Source organism: Sinocyclocheilus grahami, unplaced genomic scaffold, assembly GCF_001515645.1.
Source record: "Sinocyclocheilus grahami isolate Dianchi unplaced genomic scaffold, SAMN03320097.WGS_v1.1 scaffold605.1, whole genome shotgun sequence".
NCBI lineage: Eukaryota > Metazoa > Chordata > Actinopteri > Cypriniformes > Cyprinidae > Sinocyclocheilus > Sinocyclocheilus grahami.
The window spans coordinates 185940-207929 of NW_015505784.1; the positions used below are offsets into that span (position 1 = coordinate 185940).

The window sequence follows — 21990 nt, forward strand, 5'->3', positions numbered from 1 at the left end:
GTTTTTCACATTTTCCCCCCATGTAGGCCTATTTTGCCATTTTTTTCACAATTGCATTAATTAAATTGCCAAAATGTGCTTTTTACTGTTTTGTCCTGCTTTTCAAATAAAAAAATAAATTACAAAACAACAATTAAAAAATATTTACTTAACACTGAACATTTTTTTAAACATTCTAGCAGACATTATACCAACAAAGCACAATTTAACTTAAAATTAATAAGTTAGTAAAATAATATTTTTTGGCCATTTTTGAGACTTGAATCAGGCATGTATTTTTTACTGTACAAATAAAGGCAGCCTTGCTGAGCAGAAGAGACTTCTTTTAAAACATTAGAATATATTACAGATCCCAATTTGAACACTATGTGTGAATGTTATAATAAATGTATTAACAGAGCTGTAGGGTAATTATTATTATCATTATTATTGTCTTACTTTTTTATTTTATTTTACATAACGACAGTAAAATTACAATACTATCATTTATGAATGTCGATAGAGTTGTTGCTTTTTCTCTGCTTTTATTTTAGCAGAAACCCACAGGAAGATCTCAGTGCTTCCTTTTGTTGACAACAGCATGCAGATTTATAAATGATTCTCATTACGAATTTGGGAGGATGTTTGTCGCACGTATCACATTGTCACATGCCTTTAAAAAAATTCACAAAAGTGTTACTAAGCAACTGACGAGTAACACAGTTTTAGCGCAGATTTTCCTCGCGCTTTGGACTTTGAACCCTGGCACCGCGAGCTCGTGCAGCACTGTCAGAATACATGCAATTTGTGCATGCATTAGAAAATATAACATTCTGCAGTTTATTTACTAATCGTTTGAGGTAATTTCGCGATTTCAATCATCATACAGTAACCTAACCCCCAGCATTAGCCACCTCTTCTTCTCATCGGAGACTTGATGCAGCACTAAGTCTCTCGCTGTCGGTGCTTCATGCTTGTAATAATTTCTGCATCTTTCTCTGATAGTTTTAAATTCTTTCACACTGTCCACATGTTTGCTGCATTAGCGCGTGCCTCTATTTTGATCGCGTTCGTCATTGTTCAGTTCATGTTATTTCGGTTGCCGAATATTCGGTGCATCCCTAGTTGGCAGTTCTAATAACTAGGGCTGGGTAAAAAATACTTTTTTATAGCTTGTTGAAATGGCCACTTTTAGGGTATGAGTCAAAATGCGCCGTTTTTGTGTTTGTCCCTTTAAATGCAGATCAGCTGGTGCTCCAGCCTCCCTTTTCAGAAGAGGGCTGAGCTTCAAGAGCTCATGCTCCGGCATACCGGTGTTACGGTTTAACTGGTGATGACCGTGTTACCGATTTCAAATTGCTTCCAAATGCAATTTTACTTTTACCACATTCCTGTTTACGATCATTCTGGTAGCACGTGAAGGCAGCATCAGTGAAAACAGGCAGAGATAATGGTAGCTTTAGCAACATTAGCCTTACAGAGAGCCAAGAAGCTCTTTTGGAAAACAAAATATGATGCGTGATACTTACTTTGTCTGGAGTCTTGGTCAGTGTTGGGGGTAACGCATTACAAGTAATGCGAGTTACGTAATCAGATTACTTTTTTCAAGTAACTAGTAAAGTAACGCATTACTTTTTAATTTACAAGAAAATATCTGCGTTACTTTTTCAAAAAAGTAACACCAGTTACTTTGTTTTCCCATTTATTGACTGACAAGTCTCCTGTCCCCATAGTGGGTAAAATCAGAAGTACAGGCGTTGTGTGTGCTATGTGAACATGATGTAGTTCTAGACTAAATGTGAATGTGCATTAATTCATCCCACTAACAAAAAAACAGATTTAGTATTTAAAATGAATTAAAACAGTGAAATGCAAACTCAGAATATGACGCAAACCTGCAATAATTAAATATGTTAAATAACACAAATGTATCTAATCCCATTTTATTAACTAATGTCTTTGCTGCTGACCTTTGATGATCCAGTTCAACCATACTAATAAGCAAAAATGTCTTTAGATAAACTAACAATTGTGCTTCATTGTTTTTTTTATTGCTGTAATCAAGCCCTGCTCCTTCTCCTGCGTTCTACTGTACAGACATGAATTTACTTTTACTTCAGCCTGAGGTTTATTCATTTCACTTTTTGGTGGGAAAGGGCTTTTATATTTGCTATAAATAGTACTTCTTATATTAAAAATAATCAAGCCCTGCTCATATTTAAAAAGCAAAAGTAATGCAAAAGTAACATAACACATTACTTTCCATAAAAAGTAACTAAGTAACGTAATTAGTTACTTTTTTAGGGAGTAATGCAATATTGTAATGCATTACTTTTAAAAATAACTTTCCCCAACACTGGTCTTGGTATCAATCCCTCTTTCAGAAGCAACCTTTGCACAAATCCAGCGCTGAACTGACTCTCGTTTGTGAGGCAATCCGGCATAAAATGATTAGCACAAACATATAGGACTTTTCCGTTTTTTTTCTGGGACATTCCCTTCGAAAATTAAGTTTAACCACTGTGTCCTCAGCGGGCTATGGAGACCTATATTACTCGACACTTGTAATGCCTCTTTGGTACTGACATTGTATCTCCAGCAGCTACAGCAAAAAAACAGTAATGGCGGACTGCTGCTTCTCTCTCAGGGTGGGGTCTATGCTAATAAGTCAGAGATTGTCACAAATGGGCGGGACTTTCACAAGTATGACAACATTATAGGGAGTAATCTGCTCATTTGGAGAGACAGTTTATGATTTATTGGGATTATAAAAAAATTAGGGGGTGGATTTTTACCATTATAGGCTGGTTATTTTCACACACTGCGGGCACACAACTGTGTTCAAACACCTTATAAAAGTGATTTTTGCATAATAGGTCACCTTTAAGAATTTTAAGTATTTCAAATACAAAATACTGTCTCTCAAAGTATTTAATTACAAATTATATTAGATTTTTTTTGTCCAGCAAAATACAAATGGCAAAATTTGTTGAAAATACTCGAAAGTAATTAAATAAGTATTTTAAATATATGAATTAAAATACTGCCCATATCTGCTAACAGTGGACCATACGGAGCCCCACACATGACATGCAAGAAAAAAAAAATTGTGAGCACGATTTATTAATTTGTTACCTCGATTTACGTACATCTTTTTTCCATTTTTTTTTTCTGAAATGAATAATATTTTTCATAACATTTTTTACCATGTTTGAAATTATGTTTGGTGTTTAATTGCTGTAATGCAATGTTAAATATGACATTTTAAGCATGTTTAAAACATATCAACATATCATAAATTTATATTTTTGTTGGATATTTATATTTTATAGTTAAAAGTATAGCACAGGACATGAGTAAAGCATTAAATTATTATTGTTATTGTAAAAGCAGCAAAAGTAAATGATGATTGCATGGTAAAAGGTTTCCATGTCTTAATGTGGTCTTCATATAACATAACGTCTTTTTATTAATTTTTTATTATCTGGGTAGTCAAGTGCGTGAGGTAGGACAAGACGGACACAGTTTTTGTTTTATCCAGCTGTATTTACTCAGTGCAAATTATAACATCCAAGTGAAAGACAAAAAAACACCATCATGTCAGAAAAAAATTATTAAAAACCCCCAGAATCACTGAGTTGGAAAAAGGATCACCTCCTTGTGTCAGTATTTTGTTGGACCATCTTTTGCTTTAATTACAGCCTTTAGTCTGTTGGGATTTGTCTCTACTAACTTTGCACATCTAGACTTTGCAATATTTGCCCACTCTTTGAGAACTGCTCAAGTTCAGTTAAATTTGATGGTGAGTGTTTGTGGACTGCAGTCTTCATGTCATTCCACAGATTTTCAGTGGGGTTTAAGTCTGGGCTCTGACTAGAACATGCAAGGACATTCACCTTTTTCTGCTTCAATCACTGTGTGCTCAGTTTTTCTGTGTGCTTTGGGTCATTGTCATGTTGGAAGGTAAACCTTCTTCCCATTGACAACTTTCTGGCAGAGGGCAGCAGATTTTCCTCAAGAATTTGACAGTATTTTGCTCCATCCATTTTTCCTTCTGTCCTGACAAGTGCTCCAGTCCCTGCTGCAGAGAAACACCCTCATAACAGGATATTACCAGCTCCATGCTTTACTGCAGGAATGCTGTTATTTGGATGGTGAGCTGGATTGGATTTCCGCCAGAAATGTCGTTTGGTGTTGAGGCCAAATAAATACATTTTAGTCTCATCTGCCTCAGAATCTTCAAGATGCGTTTTGGCAAAGCTCTGAATGCATGTAGCTTTTCTTGAGGAGTGGCTTTTTTCTTGCAACCTTCCCATACAAGTCACGTTTGTGGAGAATTTGTGATATTGTTGTCACATGCACACAATGACCACTCTTTATCCCACTTTATCCCGTAGATCTTTTGACAGTGCCTTGCCACCCGTAGTTAATTGTTTGCTTCAGTTGCACTACCAAGGACTGAAATGCTCCAGGAAATCTCTTTTCATGCTGAGCTAATCAAAATGACCACAGCTGATCACAGCTGAAAGTCAAATGGCTTTGTGTGCAATTAAGAATGTGATTAGCTACCTTTTTAGGAGGGGGGTGATCCTTTTTCCAACTCAGTGATTCTGTTTTTTTATTTATTTTATTTAATTTTTTTCTGACATGTTGGTGTTATGTCTTTCACTTGGATATTATAAGTTGCACAAATACAGCTGGATAAAACAAAAACGTTGTCTGTCTTCATTTCAGACTGCAAAGCAACAAAATGTGATTATTTTAAAGGGGGGTGGGTGATTCTTTTCTATACCCATTGCACTATCAAAAGATGTGTTTTCCATACCATATTGTCTAACTCAGCTAAAAATGCAGATACAACTGTAAATGATAAGTGTTGTATAGGCATGAGTTTGAGGTGGGACTATGCAGTATTTTTTCCAAACAATGGAAGATTGAGGATAGGGAGGAAGGTGTGGTAAGAGTTTGGGAAATTTTTTTGAACAGTAATTATTTTGGAAATTCCATGTTGTACTGCTAGTGGCACAGAACAATTATTCTAAAAATATTTAAAGTTTAGAAAGCTTTTTGGCATTACATTTCACAGTCATTTCACAGTTAAGAAAGCTCCAGCCTCAAGACACAGCCTAAGTAGTTACAGTAAATATTTATATATTTAATGAGTGTAAATGAGCTTTACTTTTGCAGAGGCAATACTAAACATACACAGCGGAGCTATGACTCACAGAAATTAAGACAGTATTCCTGCAAAATCAGCCGGTACTCACTGAAACACACACACACCTGCTCAAACCCAGACAACATAAGCCTGCAAGCCGACTGACAAACTGAGTCTTTGTTTATATGTGTGAAGATTTAGCATTTGGTTTCTCTCAATGCTCTCTCTGAACAGTGTCTTTTGTTAACTGTTAGATTCTTCTTACGAACTCTTGTATTTAATAATGCGTGCGTGTGTGTGTGTGCGTCTGTGGTTCAGACATACAGAGAGCAAGAGTGTTTCTGCGAGGGTGCATGCCATTCTCTGAGTATACAGATCACGCATACACAAGGGCATAGTTGAGGAAGCAAAGACATTTATCAGCACTCTGTCACCAACAGGCTTATGTAATGGAGTGTGTGAGTTGAGGGGACAGATCCAGGGTTCCTCTTACATAACTAAATGACTGGGGCACCCCAGTGATTGTGCCATGAGCTTTTGGTAGCACACAGATCCATCATGTCTAAGCTCTGTTTAGATGAGGAGGATTGCTTCTGTGTGGAAATGTGATTTGATGAAACATCTCAACAAAAGATCCAGATCAGGGGTTTTCAATTTGGTGTGGGAACCCCCCGGGTGGCTGCAAGGGATAAAGTAAATTGAATAAAAAGCAACAGTGTTCCAGTAGCGCAAACATCTGGTCATGGGTTTGATTTCCAGGGAATGAATGAACTGATCAAATGTATACCTTAGATACAATAGAAGTGCTTAAAATCAACTACCAAATGTAAAATTCTGTACATTTTAAATTTACTTTATTACAGATTATATTGTTTTCTTAAGACTTGTCGGAAATCATGAGATTAATCAAAATGATTTTATTCTGTTGAAAGCCAAAAGTTATGTTTCTCTTTAGGTTTATACATTTAAAAGTTATTTAATTTATATATATATATATATTAATATACTGTATATATATATATATATATATATATATATACAGTATATATATATTCAGTTGTGGTCAGAATTTTACATACACTTTGCAGTATCTACAAAATGTTAATTATTTTACCAAAATAAGAGGGATCATACAAAATGCATGTTATTTTTTATTAAGTACCTACCTGAGTAAGATATTTCACATAAAATACATTTACATATAGTCCACAAGAGAAAATAATAGTTTAATTTATAAAAATGACCCCGTTCAAAATATGCTTTATTTTTAATACTGTGTTGTTACCTGAATGATCCACAGCTGTTTTGTTGTTGTTGTTTTGTGATAGTTGTTCATGCGTCCCTTGCTTGTCCTGAACAGATCAACTGCCCGCCGTTCTTAAGAAAAATCCTTCAAGTCCCACAAACTCTTTGGTTCCCCTTCAGGAACTCGAGCTGCGTCGAGATCGCTTTGGGAACGCCCCTGCGTGACCACGTTCTGAAGCACGTGTAAAATCAGTCCAATGGAGCAGCGAGATGTCACGAGCGGGGTGACGTGAGCGCCAGGAAGTATAAAAGTGCATCCAGCAGAGCGCAAGTTAGCTTCTGCTCTTCAGTAGCGCTCTGTGTATGAGTCAGTCTATTTACTGTTGTTTGTCAGTCCACAAGCATTCAAAAGAATATATCAAAGTTTCAAATAATATCTATGGCGAGCAAACGGCATTACAGACGTTGTGTGCCTCCCTGCCCACACTATCTGGCAGCGGGCGATACACACGATCTGTGTGTTGTTTGTTTAGGACCGGAGCATGCATGGTCAGCTTTCGAGGAGCTGATTGTCATCACTGCGAGTTACTCTCGCTGCGTATGCTCCGCTCTCGCCTGGCTGTGTTTGATGAGAGCGGCCAGGCTCCGGGTTCCCGTGCGCGCGGGCCGGCGTAGACTGTTGTCGTGGGGATCTTCCGAGATGGGCTCGTCCTTTTCTCGGTCCTCACCCGCTAGATCCGCGGCTCTCTCTCAGTGTTCAGAAGCCCGCGCTGCGGTTTCTTCCGCCCCCCCAGAGAGAGAGCCAGACGCTTCATCTATCTTCCTCCGAGGAGGTGGATGTGATGAGTGTCGAGACAGAGGAGACTGTGGACTCGCCACCACAGTCCCTTGCGAATGGGGTGTGATTCGTGCAGTTGCCAAAATAAAATATAGTTTGGCCAGCCAAGAAACAGGACGCTGGTCCTAAAAGTGATTATGGGGTGTGATTCATGCAGTCGCCAAAATAAAATATCGTTTGGCCAGCCATGTTTTTTGATTGTAAATATTTCTCACTGATGCTGTGCATGAATATATACAGTACCTACTACAGCAAATACACATTCACAGGGTGAAGGTACTCTATGAATCACAGCATAATTGAGTCTGTTTAGTTCATGTTGGTGCAGCACTATTCTTACTTCAGAAAGCTTCACATTGATTTGCTGCAAAAACGGGCCTCTGCAATCCATGACAGGGAATTCGAGAGAAATGTCACAGGCGTTTAGTCTGTCACTCCTCTTCCATTCTTAATCAGTGAGTGTGACAGACCTCCAACAGAAGAGGGTGAGATTTCAGCAAAAACAGTCGGCAGGCATGACATCCACTACAGAAATAATCTTGTTTGGAGTTGACTGGGATGTCACCAGTCAATCAGAAAACTTGAAGAGCATTTCTGCCTATGCATCATTTTGCACATTCGGGGGGAATGACATTGGGTTTGATGTCTGTAGAGGGTGTTGTGGTGTGGTTGATGGGATGAGGGTAAATATGACAAATGTTCTTTGCTTAAACATGTGGGCACTCACTCATGAGTAATTGTGTGTGTGTGTGTGTGTGTATTGAGTGACAAGTTCTTTTCAGCTCTACATTTAATCCCTCAGAAGGGCACAACAGCTGTAAATGGAGGGAGTGAAGTCTGAAGTGTGTGTGTGTTTGTGAGACAGGGATAGGCCTCATTAAAGTTAAATTTACTGTTACCACCATCTCCTCCTCCTTATAATTTAGACACAAATGCACAATGAATCCCTCATTTCCTCACCTCTTCTTGGCTTATATGCTGTCAAACACATATATACTGTACGTTGACTAACATACTGTACATTCACATATTATGTGCAAACTCTCAGACAATAAAATGAAGTGCTGCTGGCGTCCTTACGGAGGTGACTGTACTAATGTAAAGGTTAAAATTAAAACTGGAATCTCCTTTTCCACAAACAGAGAGATCAAAGTGACAATTCTGATGCCGGCCTCCTTATCCTCCACTTCACTCAGATCAGAAAGAAATGGAGAGAGAATGTATGAGTGGGTGCACAGTTAAAGCTTCCAGTGAAACAATATTAATAATGTTATACTATGGGGGTCCAGACCTGCTCCTGGAGATCCAAGGACTGGCAGAGTTTAGCTCAAGTCGTGATTAAACACACCTTAACCAGCTAAACAAACTTCCTGATTACTAGAAACCCCCAGGCTGCTTTGTTGGAGTAGGCTGGAGCTAAACTCTGCTGGACGTTGGTCCTCCAGGTGCAGGTTTGGACATCTTTGTTTTAAGTCAAGGTCATGTCCATGAAATTAAAGAAATACTGTAAGAAATCATACTAATGCTTAAAGAAGTTGATTTTTATGACCATGAGTATTGATCGATTGATTTGCTTTATTTTTTGTAATAAATACATTATTTGAACTTTTGATCAAGTCGTCCCTCTGCTGTAGCTCTGAAATCCCGTTCACTATCCTGCAGGAGCATTCATTGTAATCAGTGGTGTTGTGTGTCAGTGTTGCCAACCCCTGGAGAGACACTTCAAGGTGGCATGTTTTTCAATCTGAATACGATCATGGACGAGATTTTTAGCAGAAAGGTTATCAGTGAATAATTACTTAATTTTCAATCAATACATTTTAAAGTTGGGTTGGAGAATATGCTTAAATGTGCTTAATTTTTGTGACTATGTAATAAAAATAATAATCAATAACGGTCCGAAAATTCTTCATGCAAATTATAATTTCTTCTTTTTCTTTTGATTTTGGATTTTGATTTGAATTTAGGGGTACCCAACCATGGTTCCCCTTCAGGAACTTGAGCTGCGTCGAGATTACTTTGGGAACGCCCCTGCATGACCGCGTTCTGAAGCACGTGTAAAATCAGTCCAATGGAGCAGTGAGACGTCACGAGCGGGATGTGGTGAGCGCCAGGAAATATAAAAGCGCATCTGGCAGAGTGCAAGTTAGCTTCTGCTCTTCAGTAGCGCTCTGTGTATGTGTCAGTCTATTTACTGTTGTCTGTCAGTCCACAAGCATTCAAAAGAATATATCAAAGTCTAAACTAATATTTATGGCGAGCAAACAGCATTACAGACATTGTGTGCCTCCCTGCCCACACTATCTGGCAGCGGAGGATACACACGACCTGTGTGTTGTTTGTTTAGGAGCGGAGTATGCACGGTCAGCTTTCGAGGAGCTGATTGTCATCACTGCGAGTTACTCTCGCTGCGTATGCTCCGGTCTTGCCTGGCTGTGTTTGATGAGAGCGGCCAGGCTCGCGGTCCCGCTGTTGCTGAGGCACGGCGTAGACTGTTGTCATGGGGATCGCAGGTGGATTTAGTGAAGGGATATGTTACAAGCATGCCAGGATGACCTGCTCAGGGGTGGGGCTGCTGAGCGGGAGCAGCCCAAGCCGTCAAGCTCCTCATATCGCTAGTCTCAAGAACAGAGCGTTACAACCTGCACCCCTCCACAGAAAGATCGGGGGTCGGGGCGACGCTCTCAGTCGGGGTCTTCTAGACCGAAAACGGATCTGCGGACCGTTATTTTGTCTAAGAGGACCTCGGCTAAATGGTCCTACCATTGTCAGGTCCCTGAGGGCAGCCCCACCTGGGGAGGAAAGGATAACACCTCAGTATACGGTGCCCAGTCCTCCTCAGTGCCCTCACGGAGGTTCATTGATACCTCTGCCACCCTCGGTGCTTCAGGGCTCAGTGAGCTCCGACAAGCGAAAATCCCAGCTGCCGCCCGGCAACGGTACGGCACGGGAGAGATCACCCCCTCAAGTGAGGGTGCTACAGCAATCAGGGCGGTTGTTCCCTCAGTGCCCTCACGGAGGTTCATTGATACCCCTGCCACCCTCGGTGCTTCAGGGCTCAGTGAGCTCCGACGAGCGAAAATCCCAGCTGCCGCCCGGCAACGGTACGGCACGGGAGAGATCACCCCCTCAAGTGAGGGTGCTACAGCAATCAGGGCGGTTGTTCCCTCAGTGCCCTCACGGAGGTTCATTGATACCCCTGCCACCCTCGGTGCTTCAGGGCTCAGTGAGCTCCGACGAGCGAAAATCCCAGCTGCCGCCCGGCAACGGTACGGCATGGGAGAGCTCGCCCCCTCAAGTGACATAGTACTTCAGGCATTCTGTCCTCCTCCGTTCCAGGAAGTAGGCAGAGCTGCCCCGTGGCGTAAGGCAGATCAGCTTTTGGTTTGTTTTTGGTCCGCCAAAGAAAGGATCTCCGGCGACCAAGCAGACCATGAGTAGGTGGGTGGTCGAGGCCATCTCACTAGCTATGTAACCATGGTTCCCAGAGGGAATGAGACACTGCGTCTCTTTGCCATACTCCCTGCATCCCTCCAGGTGCTACTTCATAGAAGCTAACTTGTGCTCTGGCGGATGCGCTTTTATACTTCCTGGCGCTCACGTCACCCCACTCGTGACGTCTCGCTGCTCCATTGGACTGATTTTACACGTGCTTCAGAACGCGGTCACGCAGGGGCGTTCCCAAAGCGATCTCGACGCAGCGTCTCATTCCCTCGGGGAACCATGGTTACATATGTAACCTAGAGACGTTTTCCAGCATCTTTTGCATATTTGAACCCTTTACAACATCTATTCTGACTGAGGACAACTGAGGGACTCGTACGCAACTATTACAAAAAGTTCAAACGCTCACTGATGCTCCAGAAGGAAACACAATTCAATAAACTATTAAGTTTAAAAGTGAAAACCTTTTGAATTTTAAAAGCAGGGTAAACTGAACTTATTTTGTCTTCTGGGAAACATGTAAATATCTTCTGTAGCTTCTGAAGGGCAGTACAAATGAAAAAAATATGATGTTTAGGCAAAATAAGAAAAATTTACACATATTCGTTCTGTTCAAAAGTTTTCACCCCGATTTTTCCTTCTGAAATGTCTCACTATATATCTTACTATATGTAAATGTTTTTTAAAAAACATTTCTTATTATTCTTATTTCTTATTCAGGTCAGTACTAAATAAAAAAATAAAAAAATAAAAAAATAACATGGATTTTGTATGATACCTCTTATTTTGGTAAAGTAATTAACATTTTGCAGATAGTGCATGTAAAATTTTGACCACAACTGTATATATGATATAGAGAACAGAGATTATTATTTACACTATAATCCAAAGGCTTGGGATCTGTAAGATCTTTGAATGTTTTTAAAAGATGTCTCTCAAGCTCTCTAAGGCTGCATTTATTTAATCAAAAATACAGTAAAAACAACAACTTTGTGAAATATTATTAAAACGTAAAGTACTATTTCTATTGTATATATTAAATATTTTTTAAAATGTAATTTATTTCTGTAATGGCAAAGCTGAATTTCCACCAGCCATTACTCCAGGCTTCAGTGTCAAATGATCCTTCAGAATATTTCTTATTATTATTATCAATGTTGAAAACAGTTGTGCTGCTTAATATTTTTGTGGAAACTGTGATACAGTTTTTTCCAGGTTTTGTTGAAGAATAAAAAGTCCAAAAGTAGCCTACAGCATTCATTTAAGGTTTAATGTCTTTACTCTCACTTTTGATCAATTTAATGCATTCTTGCTAAATAAAGTATTAATTTCTTGCCATTTTTTTTCAGTTTGAATCAGCCTTTTTCACATTTATAAGTGGGCCTTTACACAAGGGTATCATCATATTTGGAGTCTGTGGCCTAAAAATGTCTGAGAATCCCTGATCTAGATAATTGATTTTCTAGGAAGAACTCCTCTTTTCCAGAACCATCTCCATTAATTCCACCCATTCTTGCCAATGGATCTGCTTTATAAAATTAGTGTTCAGTATCCCCATTTTGAGCAGACATGAGTCAGAGCCATATTTCCACCTTTCAGACATAAGTTTCGAGCATCTATCAGCCCATAAACAATAGTCAATTATTCAGTTAATCAATCCACACAGTTCACAGCCCTTGCTGTGTTATCATCTGTTTTTGCTTGCAAGAAGCCAATCTTCCTGTGCTTCCGTCTCTGGAAGCGGGACAGCTGTCCTCATTTGCGCAGAGACTTTTGATGTAGGATTTGAGCCGCTCCACCCCGCTCTCTCCATCCTATCATAGTGCGAGCTGAACGACAAAACCAATGTCCCTTTAAACCTCCCCTGCTCTGCATGCAGAACACACTCCTCCTCCTCATTCAGTTAAACTGAGCAGTTTAGCTGGAATTACAATCCCCTAATCCAGCGCTGCGTGGAGGAGTTTAAAAGAGCCGAACGCACAGAATAATCAAATGAAATTGATAGAATGAAATGAGAGTTTGAAATACATAAAAAGATGAAAGAGAGTCTGAAAACGAGATTAAGGCACTAAAGAACAGTTTTATAGACGATTGTCGAGCACAGAGGAGATTTGGAGAAGAAGTGCAGTTGAAGCACTGTAGAGGTGTGTGTGTTTGGGTGGATGGATGGACAGTTAGGGGTTGTAATCTGCCATGTTCTTGCTGCTCTATGCCACCAGCAGTTGAGTTGGATTATTAATCCATAGCCAATTACTCCAAATCTCAATCTGCAGCCAGATGTCCGCTGCTCCAGATTCAGTTTCCTGATGATAAAACACAGACGGTCACACATACATACGCACCTCTCAGTGACAGTAGCACATCTGATTTAATGCTGTTAAACAGGAACTGCAGGATTGGTGCTGAATGATAGTGTGGATTGACAGTACTGATCTGAACACCCTGGATCTGCACTAAGGTACCGTAAAATCCCCTTTGTTCTGTTTCCTGGATCCATCAACCAGTGTTTTTTCACCGTCTGCTTCCAGCACCGTGTCTGTGATTAAGTTTGTGTGGAGAAAGCCACAAATCTAGATATAGTAAGACAGTAGTTTATTTGTTCTGTGTAGTAAATAGACCTGATTTGGTTAGCTAATTTCTTTTGTTGGCAGAGGTGCTCGCACACACCGGTGGACTTTAGGTTCCGACTACTGTTCACGTTCCAGAGAGGAAATGTGATGCCATGCACATCCGCTGATAGACCCCAGGGGCTGCTTTTATCTTTTTTATCTGATTTTTATTAACTCCATAAAAAAGCAATACACTACAGCAAGTAACTTCAAAGTTCAGAGGGATAATGTGAGGGGAAAAGCTCAGTGGAAGTGATATTCAGCAGGTTTTGTGCAGTGTTAAAGTCCCTATGAAATCAAAATTAAAGTTTTTTGGGTGTTAGTATCAATATGTTAGTCTTAAGGTTATCTATAAGGCAGCGTGTTCCAAAACAGTGACAAAATTCGCATTTAGAAGATATAAGCATTCAAAGCTTGCAGTTCGTCACTTCTGCCAAAACGGCTCAACAATTTTTTTGACGTCACATCGTACTTCAGCTTCTCATCAAACGTTCTGTCCAATCAAATGCTCTCTAGAATCTGAAGCGCCCGCCCCCTACACTATAAAATAGACGTTGAAGCCGCGGCTGAAATCGGTCACTTGTCCACAGAATTAGTATTTTCTGTACAGTGAATGGCACGTAGTGGACAGGGAACAATTCAAACAGTGTAAATATGCTTTCCATTGAGGAAAAAAAGGAGTCTGGTTTCGCGCTGTGTCAGCTAACCACCGCACCGCACACACTCTGCTCCGGTCCAGAGACACCATAGCACGGAGCGGATCACATGCGCGAGTCAGCGCAGACCACAAAATGTATAGGAGCTATTTGAATTCTACACAGAATGCTATATTTTATAGCAATATGGATGAGATTGTGGCTGGCATACCCTGCCAAATGCGGCTTTATGGAGCTCAACGGCTCTGAACGGCTCTAGCCCAAGCTGTGATATAAACGAACGCTATTGGCTATTTTAAAAAGGGGCGGGGCTGCTTGATATGTCCCGCCCTGTCTTCCTGTTTCAGTTAAAATGATGTCAACACATAGAGTAACGCTGCGTGTTTCTAAGCATTTCAGTGACAAAGGCATAGCTAGCTAGCAAACTGTGTAGGTTGTGTGTTAATAATGGTACTGACAACTCGCGATTGAGCAGGTGAACTGATGCGAATGTGCTCTAGTTATAGTGTTAGGGGAGGGGCCATGGCTCGGGGGCTCCAGTGCGTCATCGAACCCCCTTTTTAGCCCCGCCCAAAAAATCCTGAACACAGAATTGGTGAAAAACTGTTTAACGGTCTAACTCCACTATTCAGTACTACATTCACAGTCTTTGTAATGTGTTTCAGCAATACATTTGTTACATTTATAATGCATTCAGAAACAATTCTCAGAATTGACTTTACAGGAACTTTAAGGTTTTCATCTAATATTTATATTTATGTTATATTTCTAATATTTATTATTATATTTATATTTCAAAGAATGAGTACGACCCTAGTTTTACTTAGCAATAACAACACTGGTTTTGTGACTGAGTTACAGTGAAAGTGCATATTTCACAGGGGTCACACTTGAATGTGTGTGGTCTGAGAATAGGACAAGAAGAGATGACAGCAGAGCGGCACTGATCTCTTCTTACTCTCACAATCTCTCCAGTCCAGCACCAGATGAAAAACAATAGGATCAGTGCAGCTGTGAAGCCAGCTGTCACTTTCAGCTGGAGAGCAGGGCAACCCCCTATAGTACAGTGATAAATCATAGACAGCTGTTACTGTATCAGCTCTAATCATCCCTGCTGTTTCTCTATGTCTATATAAGATATCAGCCTTGCTTTCTCGTTTCTTATATAAGCACATGTCCACTTGGACATAAAAATCAATAGAAGTAGATTCAGCCTCATGATCAGTGAGCTGCGCCGGAAAGATTTTAAGTGATTGTGAGCCTTTTTCACTCAAAATGTTTTGACTTTTGACATCGGATGATTTTGACCCTTTGTAAAATATCGCTCATTTGCATATCTTTTGGATTCAAAAATTCATCTGCTTTCATGTGATGTAATGAGGTGAAAAGAACAGAGCGAGAGCTGTGATCAGTAAGATGTGAAACTGTGTTGTTGTGTGATGTTTCAGCTTCAGAGTGATGGAGGTGCTGTTCACATGGCTTCTGGTAGCAGTAGGATGTGCTGATTAATGTTGCAGGTATTGCAGTTAGTTTGAGTTATTCCCGTTTAGACATCATTGTGCATGCATTGTGCAAACTATTTGTTTGTGCCAAACAAGTTCACCAAAAATTGAAAATTCTGTTATCATTTACTAAACCTCGTGTAGTTTCAATCCTGTATGACTTTCTTCTGCTAAACACAAAACAAAGCCATTTTCAAGCAGCCAGTTATGTTATTTACTGCCAATTAGCAAAATAGTTTGCTCACAAGTGCCACCAAGCCTTTGTTTTATGTAACAGCAGCGGCTCTGGGCATGTGACCAAAAGCTTGAATCTTATTAGTTGACCAGCTTTATTCACAGTGCTAGAGAAAAAAGATTAGAACACCTATTGGTAAAAAATCTGTCACATTGACAGTATGCGAATGCTCATGTTGGCCTGAACAGATACATCGACAGCTGTTCATTGAAATGAAAATGTTTATCAGACAAAATTTTTGCTCTGAATATTCATCTTGTGCGAACAGGCCTTAGTACCATATTTTTGTAACATGTAAAACATGATATATATAATTCTGTATGGTCTCAAATAGTGAACATTTTAGTTAAAAGTAAAATTGATATAAACATTTGTTGTCATGTCTTAGATTTGTCCCTCTTTTTAATGCTTTAATGGCAGCAGCACTCAAGCTGCATGAACTCCACAAGTTTGTGTCAAACCTGATGATCATGTTCTCCAGCATGATTTGAGATGATCCAAAAAGCATCTTGACCTTTTTAATCTGACCATCTGTACAAAGAGTCATATGATCAGTGTGATTCGATTATGATTAGTTGCCTAGAAATTTGTGAATATGAAATATTTCCTATTAATTTGTTATCATGTTTCTTAGTTTTAAATGTTTAAAAATTTTCAAAACTTTCTGTTGAATTCCAGGCTTAAATTAGATTCACAGATTCAATTCAACGTGGTCTCAGTCTTTTGAACTGCACTGTATAACAGCAACATAAGTATTCATGAATGCGTATTAATGTGCATGAATAGTACATGAACAGTCTTTTGTGTGTGTAATGGTGCCGTGTGTGTTTACTCAGGTAATGTTATTGTCAGTGTGTGTGTTTGACCTCAGATTGCCCTGTGCAGAGCGCTCAACAACTGAGCCAGTCTTTGCCTGTACACTTCCTCTGCCCCTTCCTTCCGCTCACTCCTGTTTTTAAAGGAAGGCTGTTTGATCACTGCAGAGGGTCCTGGAAACATTGACATGGTATTTGAGTGAAAGAATAAACCCTGTCTGTGTTTGGAGTGCCTACAGGTATGAGGGGGTGTTTTATAAATGTCTTGAGAGAGCTAAAAGTAATTTGAATCCAGTGGACGTGTATTAGATATTGTTGTTTTATATGTGGAAAAAGAACTGGTGTGGTTCGTTTTTTTTTTTTGGATATATAAGGGAAAGTGTAGGTTTTATAATCGGTCACAAGGTTTCTCTCCATATATTTAATCGCGTTTTACTTTTTTGCACTTGGACTTAGTAGTATTATCTTTTGCTGGCTAAAATGGCAGTCATTTGGAAAAGTGAGCTACACAAACGTCACATCTTAATTTACTTGACTATGACAGTTACTCTATCACTCAGCAATAAAGACATTTTAGGAAAGATGAAATATGGGACAAAACAAGAAGTCAGGACACTAATATTAGAGCTGAAATACGGGAATGTCCTGGGACGTCTTTTCACCCTAAGTTTCCCGCTGTCTCAAATTTGTGTCATATTTATTGTGTACTATATGTAAATTTAGCATTGCCTGGTATTTATTGGAGAATATATTATTCCCAGTGCACACAGATTTACTGAGTGCACAGTTAATTAGCATGTTTACTTCCTTCTCATTCATGTCTTTATTTTTGAAAACAACATAATAGGATTACAGAATCAAGGAGTTGCTATCTGAAGTAGAAGTTTGTTTACGTGTTTAAAGACGTTTTCAAATGTACTCATTTTCAAATTATTTATTTTCAGTTATTCTAGCAAATATTATGTAAATAAATATTACATTTAATTGCAGTTAGTATTATGCTTGTGTTATTTATTATCTTTTAATTAAATAGTGTGACATCAGCTATATATCGGTCATAGACTACCCTGCTGTCGGCCAAAATATCAGCCATAAAAACTTAAACTTACAAATTATAAATAATTCAATTGACCTTTAAATATACAAAAAAAAATCATTTAAAATATATTTAAATGGTGTAGAATGTCACACCTCTATGTCAACTACCTGTGTGTTTTTGTGTACAGGTTGGGTTATACTATCAAGGAAAATATCATTTAACCTGATATATAAACAATTAATTTATAAATTTGTGCGTGTTTGTATTATCAACATGCACAAGGCAGGCTGTGGTCACTGGAGTGTGTGTCATTAATCATTGTGCTGCTTTCTGTGCAGTGTGTGTTTGTGTGTGTGAGGGGGAGAGAGAGGGATGTGTACAGTATGTGTGTAGACTAGCCCTTTTATTTTATAAATGTATGTGTAGATTAACATTTTGTGCTCATTCACAATATACATGATGTTGTGTATGATGAATATATATTCTTATAAATTCTTTACTTCATCTTATCTATTTTGCAAGAAGGCAATTGCGTCTGTGTGTGGGTTAAACTGCAAGTATGAAGGCATGAGACCGTGTATCGATCTCATGGCATCTTTTGGTCTGCGTGAGCAGGTGAGTGTACATATCTGCGGATGTGACATCTGTGTGAGCGTGTGTGTGTGTGTGTGTGTGTGAAGGGGCGGGGCATGTGATGTTTACCAGACAGATGTCTGTGATGAATTGATAATGGAGAACAGTGTTGTGGCTTTGAATGCTAAACCTCCAGTCTGCAGTAGAGGGAGGGACCTGCCCTCTCCACTGCAATGTGTGTGTGTCTGTGTCAGCAGCTCGGACAGCAAGCCGCACTCACGAGCAGCCTAGGCTCATAACAGGATTTTACACTTGTTTATTATCCTCCGCTATTTATTACTCCATCCTATCTCATCCTTTTTCATGAAAAATTTCCTTTCTCACCTATAGCGTCTGTTTTTACTTACCGCGTCTGCTCTCTCTCCCTCCACCTCCCTTCTTCTCAATATTCCTCTCCAGCTCTCTGCCTCTTGTGATTCTCATCTCTCTCTCCCTCTCTCTTCCCTCACTCTCTCCCTGTTTGCCGCATCTTTGCTCCTCACTCCGTCCTCCTCTCTTATCATGCCCAACCTCATCTCTCTCTCACTCTCTCGCAGTCTTCATTGGGATGACTGTGGTACAGTGTTGCGAAAGCAGACCAAACAAATACAATGAGGTCTCACAAAATGTCAGAAAATGAAAACAAGTTTAAAGTCAACATTAAAGGGAAATTCACCCTATTTCCTAAATACATGTTATTGATTTTATTTTGATTGATTCATCTATGCATCATGCTTATGTTTCTGTCTTTCTTCTTTTTTTTTTTGACCGTGTAATTTTTTTAATCAAAATTTCATAACTCGATCTTCTGCTGAAACAACAGTCTTCTCTCTGGTGACGTCAGACTTCTCCAATTATTTAGTCCACTGAAACCCTGTTTCTTTCCTGTCCTTTTGCAAGATGGCATTTAGATCTGCCTTCATCCAATCAATATCCATCCATTTTCAGTATCATTCAGTTGTATGTCACAATACAGAAGAACAGATCTTCTACAGATCTTGCTACTTTCATTGTATTATGACTTTAAGACATAATTGAGCATGACACACAAATGTTTTTTTGTGTGACACGGAGCAGTCGGCGAGTCTGTTTGTTGCATGAACGTGAGTGTGTGAGGGTGCGTGTGTGTGTGTTTTAGTATTTTTACATTTTCATTAGCACTTTATTTAGCATAATTTGTTGAGTTTTCAAGACAAAATGCAAGTCTAATTTATTGATGTAGTGCTTTTAACGAAACACATGATGTTAATGTTAATAATAACTTAATATCTTCATGACTTTTTTCGAAGGCATTTTCACATTTAGCAGATTAGAGCTTGGCAATAATATAGTTTACATTTTGTGATGATACAAGCAATCATGCAGTTGAGATTTGCTATATATAGCGTATATTGCTTTTTACGTATATAGTGTGTATGTGGATAAAGTTAGATACACTCATATATCCAACTTTATATAAAGAGCTGGGTGATAATATACTTTGTATTTTGTGACGATATTTAAACAAGCAGCTGAGTTTTGATTTGGAAGGTATTGAATTGAAAAACTGTTTTTGTTTATACAGTGAAACCAAACAGCACTGAAACCCCTTGACTTTATTTGTATGGACAAAAACATTTTTCAAAATATCTCCTTTTTGTTCCACAGAATAAAGCCACACAGGTCATACAGCATTTCCATTTTTGGGTGGACTATCATTTTTTCCCTATTATGTAATTCAGTTTTGTTTAGTTTGGTTGCCATAAAATGTGGTTATTTTTTCAAATTCTTGGGAAGAAGACAGATGGTTTGATGATAGTCACAGTATGGCATGTGAAAATGTTCTTCGTGTGCACAGGGTCTCTTCTCTGTCACCCCTCTTTCTATGTGTTTCTCTTTTCCCCTCCAACTGCAGCGGCTCCACCTCTACTCAGAATCACTCAGCGGTGATAAAGCATCCACATCCCTCCTCTAACTACACCCTCCCTCTTTCTCTCTTCCTCTCCATTCCTCTCCTCTTTTTAGCATTCCCTACATCCATACGTTCAGCCTTCCCTGGCTCTCAATGAAATGAGCACAGAGCCTGTATTCTGACTGGCTGGAATCGAACTGGATTGGGTGCTTGCTCTCTCTTTCTTTCTCACACTCACTCACTCACTCACTCACTCACACACACACACACGCACCCTTACACACTCACGTTCACGCAAACAAACAGACTCAGTCTCGCCGACTGCTCCGTGTCAGGCGGGCACACGCACATGCATGCGCTGCCGTGCTCACACACATAGACGCACCAACACACTCTCGGTCAATTCGGTGGCTTCAACCTTGGGATGAGGTGATGTTTTGGGACAGGAAACACGGAGCAATGGGTAATTCCCAACGCCGGGCCAAAGGGAGGCATAAAACCAAGGGGGCAACAGGTAAAGCACACATACATGTACCTGTGTCACACCTAGATGTGTGCACGGATTTATCACACACGCATTCTTGCACTACATCACACTCCACAATGCCACAGTCTTATTTCACCCTCACTTCAGGTGTTGTACATGTCATCTTGTGTGTGTATGTGCACGTGTGAGAGGATATCAATTTCAGTGACTGGTTTCATGTGGCTAATCAGTGTTGCTACTGTAGTCAGGGTCACTGCTGAGTTTAAAATCACTGCTCGCTCTCTCTTTATCGCTGTGAGCTCTTAGAAACCTCTTGCGCTTTCTTCCCTTTATCCAAAAAAGATTGAAAAGGAAAGGACCAAAGAAGTGACAAGCCTTAAGAAGCGTGTACCCACACAGACACAGAAACAACCGGAGTCGGAGAGGATCAGAGAGAATGAGGAACAAAATAAAAGATGAGAGGAGAGGGGAAAGCGGTGGCGGGAAATGGATTGGGAGGAGAGAGGTTTAAGACAGACGAGGAGTGATGGCAGTTCGAGAATATGATCAGGACGGGGAGATGAAAAAGACAGAGGGAGGAGGGAAGTGTGGAGATGGGGAGCTGTCATTCTGTCAGCCTGTGAATTAGAGAGGACACACACACACACACACACACACACACACTAAATGGGTACAAGCAAACATACGTCTTCTTTAACACTATCACACTCTCTCAAGAACCTCCTAGATATAAGAATGGAGATAAATTCCAGTGCTTTATAGACAAAGCATACACATCTTAAGTAGAGATGAACCTATTCATGGCCACAGAGCTCACCAGCTGAGCCTGTATGGTGTTTAAAACAAGGCAGCTTCATGGTATTTTTAGGGAGCAGAATCAAGCATGCTTCTCTTTGTCTTTCAATGTTGGCTTTTTAAATGTTGCTTGGCTGGTTTCAGAATCCACTGTGCAGTGTATTTTGTTGGTTTCCCGAATTTGTCCGATTCTAATTCTGGTTCTTATTTCTGATTCTGAATCCAGCATTAATTTTGGCATAATTTTTACTGGATGGTTTCGAATCAGTAGAGTGTCAGAGTAAAGTGATTCTGTTTGTGATTCTTATTCCAAATCTTATTTGTTTTCTGATTTTAATTCTGAATCCAGTATTTGCTGTAAAGTTTTTTTTTTTTCAGTGTACTTGAAGATTCAGAACCAGTGAATCATAAAAAGCGGTTCTGATTCAGTTTTTGATTCTGATTACTGATACTAACTTCTGGTTCTGTTTTTTTTGGTACTGTGTGTTTTTAAACCAGTGATTTAAAGTGATTCCATTTAAATTTTTATTCTGAATGTTTTTTTTATTTTGTTTCAAATTTAGATTTCATCATAGCAGTGGGAGGTGTTCAGAGCACTGGATGGTTTTAAAGAGGTGATTCAGAATAAAGGGATCTGTTTGTAATTCTTATTTTGAATCTTATTTTATTTCTGAACCCAATTCGG

The 21990-nt window shown here is 39.5% G+C and overlaps 1 protein-coding gene across 4 annotated transcripts in view; it reads left to right on the plus strand.

Annotated features, from left to right (window-relative positions):
* LOC107557511 (NHS-like protein 2) overlaps nucleotides 1-21990 on the plus strand; it is a 104685-nt gene that overhangs the window by 48102 nt on the left and 34593 nt on the right. The gene's annotated exons all lie outside the window — the stretch shown is intronic.